This window comes from Gavialis gangeticus, unplaced genomic scaffold (genome assembly GCF_001723915.1).
Source record: "Gavialis gangeticus isolate Ggan-Ray unplaced genomic scaffold, GavGan_comp1, whole genome shotgun sequence".
Classification (NCBI taxonomy): domain Eukaryota; kingdom Metazoa; phylum Chordata; order Crocodylia; family Gavialidae; genus Gavialis; species Gavialis gangeticus.
The window spans coordinates 16226954-16237946 of record NW_017729034.1 but is presented as its reverse complement, the minus strand read 5'-3'; the positions used below and the strand labels follow the sequence as shown (position 1 = coordinate 16237946).

Genomic DNA, 10993 nt, shown 5'->3' with positions numbered 1-10993 from the left:
TGATCAGAAGATGACACGGACTTCATAAAGGCGTATCTTAACCCTTCCCTCACCCAGTGAGAGCGCCTTCTGTTCCTCTTCGGACCTATGCCACCGACCCCCGTGACCCAGCTTGGTGTACCCCTGTAACACCCATTGGTTTATGATCCGGCGGGCCACAGCAATGCCCACTGCCCTTGAAGCGAGCAAAAGCTGCCAAGCAAAAGAAGAAGAAGGGGGGAAAAAGCTCTCTCGTCGGTGAAGGTGACCTCTGCCGGGCGGGCAGGGGGCAGTGTGCGCCGAGCGGGGGGCTGCGGGAGCGCCGCCGCCCCGTCCCCGAGCCGCGAGCGCGTCGGTCCCGAGTGGGACGGCACCGCCGGCGGGAGCCGCGGAGGAGAGGGGGAAGGAGGCAGGAGGAGGGGAAGGACACTGCAGCCTGCCTGAATAATTGATAGTGGGAGGAGAGGGGAGCGCGGGCGGGAGCAGCTGGACGCTTGGGTCTCCATCCGCTCGCCAGCCGAGGATGAGAAAGGCCGGCGCAGGTAGGGGAGCCGAGCTGCTTTTCATTCTCCTCTCTCCCGCGATGCCAATTAAATGGGCTGCGAGGCCGGGGGGGGGAGGGCGGTGCAGGTCCTCCATGCGGCTCGTGCAGGAAGCGGAGCCCCCGGGGAAGGGGCTGCAGACATTGTGCTGGCATGCGGCGCGCGGGGACGCGGGGGAGCGGGAGGCAGGCTGTCTGGAGAGGGAACAGAGAGGGAGGGACAGGCTGAGGTGGGGATTCCCGCGCCTCGTCTCCATCACCCCCTCAGAGCTGGGAGAGCCACCAGCTGCGCGCCTCTGGCGCCGGCTCAGGATCCGGGACCTGCCCGCACCTCTCAGCCTTCTCCTCCCCGAGAGGAGGCTGAGGTGATCTTGTGCCTGCCTATCAATTCATCAGGGCAGGGCAGCAGAGAATCGGAGAGGCTCCATTGACTAGGGCACCCCCTGGAGTAACTAGGAACAATGGCCACAAAGTGAGGGAGAGCCCGTTCAGGTTGGACATTAGCAAAAAACTTCTTTGCTGTAAGGGTTGCCAGCAGTGGCGACAGGTAGGGGGTGCAGGGGGCTGCACGTGCACTCCCTGACTGGCTGCGCTCACCACTTAGGAGATGGGCAGGCGGGAACGCTGGTGCCCCCCTTGACTAAGGTGGCACCAGTCACCCATGGTTGCCCCAATCTGGAACAGGCTTCGAAGGGAGGTGGTGCTCTCCCCTACCCTGGGGGGTCTTCAAGAGGAGACTGGACAAGCACCTGGCTGGAGTCATCTGACCTCAGCGCTCTTTCCTGCCCAGGGCAGGGGGTTGGACTCGATGACCTACCCTTCCGACCCTAGCATCTATGAATCTATAAATCTATGAGCGTGGGTGCTTGCGCAGGCACGGCTGTGCGCAGCCCTGGGCAGCTGTGCATGTGTGGGAATTGGGTGTGCGCATGGCTGCGCCTGTGGTTAGTATTTATTATTGCGCCTTTGTAATTATACACAAAGAGAGAGTTTCTGACCGGGAGCGGTCACAGTCTAAAGATGTGTTGTGATGTTCCCACTGCTGTGCTGGTGCGTTGCTGGGTTCTGTGGATGTGCTCACATTCCCTTCTGTGAAGCTAGTATCTCCCATCAGACATTCGAGCAACGACTTGTACAGAGATCAGGGTGTCGGAGTGAATCCAAAACAGTCCTGATAGGAACAAGCGTCTTAACAAAAAACATGGAAAAGGAAACAGTAATGCATGTATCTGAAAGGCACCGATAACAAATGGACTGAAACACACATAATGTTTTGCTAGAAAGTTTGGCTAACGTCCGTCCCAAATACACAATTGGTCCAATAAAAGATACTGCCAGAAACCTTGCTTCTCACATATTTCCTGCATCATCCCAGCTTCGGCAATGCTCCAACACTACCAAAAACCTAAAATGCCTAAAAGAATTTGTACTTAGGATTACGGCAGACAAAGAAAATGGGAGTGCTTGTAGGCTGACAGGAAAAATGACCCCTAAAACACACTGTGACATTCACAGTAAATACATTTACACAACTATGTGTGGATTCCAACCCATAAATACAGAATAAGGCACTGTAATATTTAAGAATTCATACTAAAACTTGCTCATTAATACATCTAAAGACAGGCATGTAGTCAAGGGGAATGCTTGTATTTAGTGTGTAGGCACATAAGCTACTGGTTTTGTGGCAAGTAAAGGGGCAGCAGCTGTTAAAAGGGATTTGTGGATTGTTGATAGCTGTGGCAGTGAGGACTGATGAAGTTTTGAGTTGTTTACAAATGGAAGTGATTAACCCATCTGAGGATCTCTTATGGGCATTACCATATACCAGATACTTGGAAGGAGCTTGCAGGGAGATCTCTGCTTGACCTAGGCAATGATGCACATACAGAGGCTACAGGTCTTTATGCTACATAGTGAAATAAGATTACATCTTCTTGCGGTAATGGGATTCAGCCAAGGAAAGAGAAGGAAGGGAAGGGGGATCAAGGAAGAAATGTATCTGAAAGGGTTTTATGTCCTCAAACAGCTGGGTCACAACCAGGCAGTAGGGGTCATGTTCCCAACTCAAATTTCTGTCAAGATGGAGACTCTATGCTGATGCAATAACACTCCCACCCTCCCCAGCAAGAAGTCTCATAGCACAAGCTTGCCTCTTAAAGCAGGAAGATCTTTCACAAGGGAGACGGTGTGGCAAATCTCGCCTTATGTTTTAATTACCTGAGCAGAGGGCAGCTGTGGAAGGGGTCAGTGACTCCTGTCTTTCTACCACTAGGGAATGGGCAGCACTGGGGGATTGCAAGTCTGGTTGACCCTTCCTGTAGGAGGCAGCTTGAGGACAGCTCTTACTCTAGATGGGGGGCAATAGTGGTTCTTCCTCCTTCAGGTACTGTTTCATTTCCACTAGCACAAAATCCCTGAAATTCCTGAGTTGGTCATCAGCTCCTTTTGCTGTTTCCACCTGAGAGTTTCCAGCTCAGAGGAAGGATGATCTGGGTACGCTGAACTCACCAAGCCAAGAGAAGGGGGCACTCCTTTTCCCCCTCCATGAATGAACTCTTATTCCCTTCCAGTCTTCCTTTTCTCCATCTCTCACTTGCTCTTTTGCTTTCTTTCTCTCTGCTGTTCCCTTGCTCATCGGGTACCCTGCAGTCTCACCCCAGGAGCTTCCTGCTGTCGTGCAGTTTAGGCCCAGTCCTAGCTGTGAGCAGCTCTTTTCATTCTTTCATTTGAAGTGCATCTCTGGAGAAGGAAGCACATGGGGGCTGGGCTTTGTGGGGGTGCAGGATGAAGCTTGTGCTCTCTGGAGATGGGGACGTGAGCCTGCGCCCTTCTCCACCACAAGACAGCAGGAAAGGAAAGAAGCCCGTGTACAAGAAAGACATAAGCCTGCCTTTAACAAGACAGAAGAGTGGATAATGTTTTCCCGGAAGCGCAGTTTCACATTTGGAACCTATGGAGGGTATGTACCTCTAACAACCCTAGCTCCCCTGCATGCCCCTTTGGTACTTTGTTGCCATAGCTTCTTCCTGCTTGTAGGTGAGATAATGGTGGCAGAAACTAAAACTAGACAAGGGAAACAACTTACAGCCATAACCCTGCCCCAGCACGCCAGCCTGATTTCCATCTCTCTGATGCTGGGACTACTTTCTCTCCTTAATGAAGGAGGAAGAAGACTTCCTGAGATCTGAGTGGAGAGTGGGCTAGGGTGGGGTATGCTAGATTGTTTTTTTACTTGGTATTCTCTCCTTCCAGGATATGAAGGGCAGGATTTCAGGTTCTACCTTTCCTCCTTCAAATGAGCTGAATTCCTTCTGATTTTTCTGGGTGGACAGAGAAGGGTTGAATGAAATCCATTCCCCTTACAGCTTCTCCTTCCAGCCGCAGCACAGGGAAGCAGCTCAGTGGGCATGTCTATATGCGTATTAATGCGCCTTTTCTAATGTGTATTAAATATAGTACCTCCAATGTGAGGTAGTAAATTTATGCACATTTGGCTACACTAATGTGCAGTAGCACATTTGCACACTTTCTTAGTGACACTTTATGCACTGTAGACTATTTCACCGTGCATTAACATAATGGCATGGGGTTTTTTTACGTGATGCTTTAATGCACAGTAAAATAGTCTTCTGCACATTAAAGCAAATGTGCAGACACTCCCAGTATGGACTAAATGAGAGATCTTGGAGTAAAAGTCTAGGCAGTTTAGCGACAGCTGGTTGGTTTACTTTCCCACATGTTCCTGAGTTGCAAGGATGAGACAGAGACAATTAGAGAAAATCCTAAATAAAGGACTGACATAATATTGGCTTTATCCATGGCAGTCAGTCATGCTCACTGTCTCTGCTTCTGTCTTGCCCTCTCTTTCCCTTGGAGTTCAGACATCAATGTGTGACAGCGGTGGGGAATTCAAAGCCCCAGCTCCTACATGCCCCAGTGTTATTATTAGGGCAAGGGCATAAGTGAAATGAATGTAACAATCCACGTATACCCTCGAAGAGCATAATTGGCAGAGCTGGGCTGAGAAGAGGCCCAGGCTAGAGTGCAGGAGCTGCCGTGTCTCAAGGCTAATGATTCACAGCAAACATTTTATTTAATCATGTTAGACCTATTTTCTGATGGTGAATTACACTGAGGCTGGTTTTTATGGACAGGCTGATTCTTCTAAATACTTCAGACAGTAGTTCCTGTGATCATACTTCAACACAAGGGTCATTTATCTGGACAGGGCCATGATGTTTATATGAATTGTAATTTACTATGAATGGCTACGTGCTTAGTTATATAAGTCTTACAATACTCCTTTTGCTTCCTGGATGACTTTCACACTGTGAAGCATTTAGAAAATGGCTAAACACATGCTTCTATCTTGCACCCTCAGGAAGATATTAATGCAAGGATGTGGAACACTTTTTTCAGACAGCAAAAATCCCTCTTATGAATGCTTGTGGATAAAAAATTAAAGAGTTTATGGAACCTGTCAAAGTCAATATACTGGCTTTACTAAAACAAATGTTTGCTGACAGATTGTTAGTCCTGCAGCTGCAGACAGGAATGGTATAGGAGAGGTGTGCTGGGAACCCAGAACTGGAACAGCAGTGGGGCTATAAGACAAGATATAGGAGTACTGGTAGGTACCTACTGAAATCATGATATTGCGATTTTCACAGAGACTGCAAAATTGGTAGGGCCCCTGTGAAAAAACCTGGTCCCCACAAAAAAACGTGGTGACCACAAAAAAGCGTGAAGACAGCCAGCAGGGGGCGGGGAAAAAGGGAGCTGCAAACAGAAAATGGCAGGAAGTCCTGGCACCCTGAAGCATGGGGGGAGGGAGAGGGGAGGAGAGGCAGGGAGATTTTTGCAGAAGACCCTGGTAGGCCCTTCCTCATGCCTCTGATTGGTTATGGGGCCCTGGAACTCCCACCCCTCCTGGAGACTGACCAATCTCCATTGGCCCCTTGGCTAATCAGAGGCATAGGGAGGCCTGCCATGCTCTGCTGTAAAAATGGTGACTGGCGCTGCACTCAGACCACAAAATTGAGAGCCAGCTGCCCTGAATTTGGTAGGTCCCTACATGTTGGTAGAGCTGAAACAGTAGGGCATACTGCAGGTTACAACTGCCTCTTTATAACATATTCAGCAGTGTGTGAGAATAATTCCAGCCACGTGTGCCTTACAGAGAACCCAGTTTTCCTATTTAAAAGCAGTGAAAATGTAGAGCTAAAGATACTTTTCTGAATGAAGAATGGCATGAATTTAAGTGGCTTTCAGCAAATTTTAATAAAACACCAAAACCTTTACTCTTCCTCTTACCCTCTGCTTCTTCCATGTAAACATTTCATGACAATTCAGTTTGTGATCACAGGTTTTTTTTCAATTTCTTCCTCCAACCTCTGGGGTTGTTTTTCTTTGTCAGCAGGATGGTAATCTACAGTCTGAATAGAGGGCTATAAAGACATAAGGTAGCTAACCAGCTGGACATGGGACAGGAGGTGGACATCATCTACCTAGATGTCAGCAAGGCCTTTGATACTGTTTCCCATTAAATCCTCTCAATTGCTGGAGAGCACTGTCCCAAACTAGGCTACAGTGAGTTGGGTTGGCAACTGGCTTAGTGGCCAATCCCAACGAGTGGTAATTAATGGGGTGGCCTCATCCTGGAGGGTCATCTCCAATGGTGTCCCCCAGGGATTGGTGCTTGGGCCCGTTCTCTATAACAAATTTATCAATGACCTGGATGAGGGAGTAGAAAGTGCAGTGATTAAGTTTGTGGATGATACCAAGCTGTGGGGACGTGGGCACGTCCAAGGACAGGAGAAAGATCCAGGATGACCTTGACAGGCTGTTCCTATGGGCTGAATGCAATCAGATAAGGTTCAACAGGGACAAGTGCCAAGTCGTCCATCTAGGTAGGAAGAACCCTCACCATATCTATATGATGGGTGGTGGTCCACTAGTTGGCACTGCATCTGAAAAGGACCTAGGGGTGACAATTGACCAGAGGATGAATATGAGCCACCAGTGTGATGAAGTTGCCAATAAAGCAAATAGAATTCTGGCATGCATCAGCAGATGTCGCCAACAGATCCAGAGAGGTGCTCCTCCTCCTCTATTCAGTGTTGGTGAGGCCACAACTGGAGTACTGTGCCCAGTTCTGGCACTGCACTTCAAGAAGGATGTGGACAAGCTCAAAAGGGTGCAGAAAAGGGCCACACGCATGATCAGAGACCTGAGGGATAGGTCTTATGAGGAAAGACTTCGGGATCTGGGTTTGTTCAGTCTGAGTAAAAGAAGGCTGAGGAGAGACTTAATAGCTGCCTACAAATGTGTCAAGGGAGAACACCAGGATCTGGGAGAGCAACTTTTCAGAAAAGCACCCCCTGGGAGGATGAGGTCCAATGGGCTAGTCGAGGAAAAGTTTAGGCTAGATGTAAGGAAAAACTTCTGTAGAAGTAAGGGTAACTAGAATCTGTACGGGTAACTAGAATCTGGAACACACTTCCAGCAGAGGCGATGCAGTTGCCTTCCCTGGTGGTGTTCAAGAGGAGATTGGACAAGCACCTCGTTGAGCTTTTTTGAGTCCAATTACCTCCTGCCCTTGATAGGTAACTGGACTTGATGATCTTACAGGTCCCTTCCAGTCCTTCATTCTATGATTCTATGAACCCTGAAAGTACAAAATTAATGTGCTAGATACCTAAGGATCATGAGATAGGCAATTTGTTTATCAAAACCCAGGCAGGTGATTTGTTTGAAAAGTATGTGTCCATTCTTATCCTATTGCAAATGGAAGCCAAACTGGGGCAGCTTATCTCTGAATGAATCCTCCTTAAGGTAAGATATCCTGATTTAGTTAACCTGAGATAGAAATGGACAAAGTAAGTTACCACAGATCAGCTGACTCATGGTAAGTCCCTCTTTCCATTTAACTCCATAAAATTTGTTCACTACTCAACATCCAAAATATTGACAATTCTGTCAAAGTTCAAGTGAGCAGTTTGGCCTTGATGCAGACCTCTCACTAGGGCTAAGTACAGACAGTCAAAAAGCCCAAGGCTGAATCGATTCAGTCTTTGCAGGTTAGTCTAAGCTGCAGAGTTTGAACAAATAAGCAAATGAACAGACATTCAGCTTTGATTCAGGAAATGCAGTCACATGCCTGCAGTGGCTCAAGCCAGAAGCCAAGGGGCACTAGAGCATGGCTCTCTGACACATAGCCAGCATGGGCTGTGTGTTCACTTCCTCTTCCTGCTGCCCCCAAGTTTTCTGGGATTTGCAGTCCAGACTCACAGCAGCAAGACTCTGCAGGGTGCTCATCACTTCTTCTTTCTACTTCCAGGTGCCTCTGGGATTTTTAGTCCACAGTCAGCACTAAGTAAGCAGGTCAGGGTAGCTCTATGGGAAGTTTAACCCCTCCTCCCTGGCCCCAGACTCCAGCTGTGCTATGCCAGGGAAGGGGGCAGAAAGTGAGCCAACCAATGAGGCCATTGAGCCAGAGGGGCAGGGCTAGCCCTACTCTCAGGAGCAGATAACACAGCTTGGCCCAGGGCTGCAAAATGCTGGGATGCTGGGTGACTGATTTAACTTGAACCAGGAAGGGTTCTGGGACAGACGTTTCATAAACTGGTTTGATCTAAATCCATTAAATCTGATACTATGTTTAATCAGGTTTATCTTAAACCAGTTCCAGACATTTTGAAACTGGTTTATGTGCACTGAATTTCTATTCTGTTGCAGGTTTAAACCAGTTTCTGGTCACTTAAAACAGTTTCTGTGTAACTTCAGTCCCTAGCCTAGAAGACTAAATAAGATTGAGCCCCCATTCTGCTTGGCATTATACATTCACAAAGTAAGGGACAATCCCAGCCCAACAGAGCTTTCAATCCAGTGCCAAAGAAAAAAAATGAGTTTACAGCACTAGAACTGGAATCATTCAGACTCATTTCAAATAAGAGCCACTAAATGGTCATGGAATGGGAATAATATTTAGTTTCTACTGAGCTGGGCAGGATTAAAACAGGTAGATTATGGTGAAGAGCTCTGTAGCTCCTTGCTGCCTCTGATATTGGACACCTCCAGGGCAGAAGACAGCCTAATCTGCACATCACAGAGCAACACTCCCACAAAAGGACTCTCAGATACCCAGGGGGATAAACTTCCAGCCTCTTCCTCCCCTGTGCAAAATGGAGTTTATTTTTTAAATAGGAGGACTTTTACAATCTTTGAAGTCTCCTCAGCCTGATGAAAGGTGTATGTGCCCAAAAGCTTGCAAAGAAAGGAATTTTTTGCTACTATTTAGTTGGTCTAATAAAAGATATCGACTCTGACCCAAGAGCTTTGTGTATCTACAGACCTCTGAGGCCTTCAGTCATACTGATGAACTAATATCACACCTTTTAGAATGTGTCTTGCTTCTGGGAAGATTACTCTATTAAATTAAATTCTGACCCTTTTGAAGCTTGTATCAGCAGAGTAGATGTTCTATAGACAAAAAGGTGAAGTATTGGTTTTACACTGAACTCTACATTTTTACCATACCCTGTTCTTAAATGGACAGTTCCTGTTAAGCAAAAATCACAAAATTGCAAAAATAAAGTAAGTATTAGTACAGCTACTAAATTCACTTATATATATGCTTTGCATATAGACAGTCCAACAATTCTTTCTGGCTCTTTAGTCTAATGTACCATTTTTTCTTCTATAAGCATCAGTAGCATAACTAGGGGTGGATGACTGAGGCACAACCCAGGATCCAACTTAAAGGGAGTGCCAGAATGGAATTAAAGGAGGTGCCACTTTATTGTCCCAGTACAGCCCTTGCAGCTGGAAGCACTTGGGAAGGACTGGGGTCAGGGCCAGTTACAGGTTTGGCTGTGGGGAACAGGGATAGAAGTCAGATGTACCCAATCTTGTGCGGGAGATGCCACTTTTGTTGGGGGGAGATACTGGCACAGTAAGCAGCCAGGAAGCCACTGCAGCCTCCTGCTGCAGCCACTGCCTTTGTCCCTACCAAATTCAGTGTAGCTTATTGTTGGTGTCAACAGGAATCAGCAGCACTGGGCAGTGGTAGTGAATGGTGGTGGCTACAGTAGTTCGTCACATGAGGGTCACTGTACTCAGTAGATGCTGCCCATGCCAACGCCTCCCTTGGCAGCAGTGGCATCCCACAGGACAGGTGTGAGGTTAACAAGGGTACCAGAGCTAATGGAATGTGATCCCCATGCCACCCAGGGAGCAATCCTTACTAGTTATGATATCTATCATACCAGAGTTTCACATTTCAGATGCACAAAACAAACCTCTTCCCCTTCAGTTCTTCACTTGGCGTAAAGTATGCTGTTACTCTGTGCTGACCAAAACATATAGAGAGACACCCACCTGCATAATGCCAGTAGGTTATACAAATAAAAATGAATCAGTGGAATGCAGGGCATCAGAATTCTTGACCCTGCAAAAAGAGTGTACCCTGGTCTTTAGAGAAAAACATACTAGGGTATAATCTCATGAAACAAAACCTGCTTATAATAAACTGTCACTTTTAACAAACCCTGTAGCAGGAACCAATTTTTTAGCTATGGTACAGTGAATGGACTAACCCTTTTCTAGTGAATATCCTCTTTTAATTAACTCTTTTCACACTTCCGTGCACTTTTATTACAATAAGTTTGCACTGTATAACTGCAGGGTGGGTAATGAACCCAGGATTGCTAGATGTAAGAGCATGAGACTCCACCACACGTAGCTATGGATCTTTTTGCATGGAAGCAATAGGAGAGTCATAAACCTCTGTATGTGTTCTTATTGCTAGAGTGTGATACAAAGCTACACTGTGTTAACGTGTTTTAGAACCACCTAATTTTGCATGCTCTTTCTGCAAAGTTGTTTGACAAAGAGGATGAGCAAAGCAGTTAGCTGTGTTAGTCTGAAATCAGTCAGAAGGTAGGGTAGATACGCACCTTTAGGCTAGGGACAGACATTACACATAAACTGGTTTAAGTGATCAGAAACTGGTTTAAACTTGTAACAGAAAAGACGTTCAGTGCATATACACCAGTTTGAAAATGGCTGAAACTGGTTTGAAATAAACCTGGTTGAATGTCATACCAATGACAACACTGAGAGGGTCCTGAGGAGGACCACCTGCATGATCCGGGGGCAACAGGGCAGGCCCTACAATGAGAGACTGCAGGACCTGAACCTGTTCAGCCTTCACAAGAGAAGGCTGAGGGGGGACCTGGTGACCATCTATAAACTCACTAGGGGGGACCAGAAGGGTTTGGGAGAGACATTGTTTCCCCTAGCGCCCCCTGGCATAACAAGGAATAACGGCCATAAAGTTGTTGGAGAGTAGGTTTAGATTAGACATCCGTAAGAACTACTTCACAGTCAGGGCGGCGAGGAGCTGGAACCAACTTCCAAGGGAAGTGGTGCTGGCTCCTACCCTGGGGGTCTTTAAGAAGAGGCTTGATG

General features: G+C 47.2%; 1 protein-coding gene across 7 annotated transcripts in view; it reads left to right on the top strand.

The window, feature by feature from the left end:
- The first annotated feature begins 335 nt into the window (after positions 1-335).
- Positions 336-10993, top strand: part of LOC109304674 (rap1 GTPase-activating protein 1-like) — a 160124-nt gene continuing 149466 nt past the window's right edge. For 3 of the 7 annotated variants that reach the window (XM_019527415.1, XM_019527416.1, XM_019527414.1), the window contains exon 1: positions 336-521. The gene's annotated coding sequence lies outside the window, so the exon portion shown is untranslated. The remainder of the gene's footprint in view (positions 522-10993) is intronic. The other 4 variants (XM_019527417.1, XM_019527419.1, XM_019527420.1 and 1 more) reach the window with 3 other exon arrangements.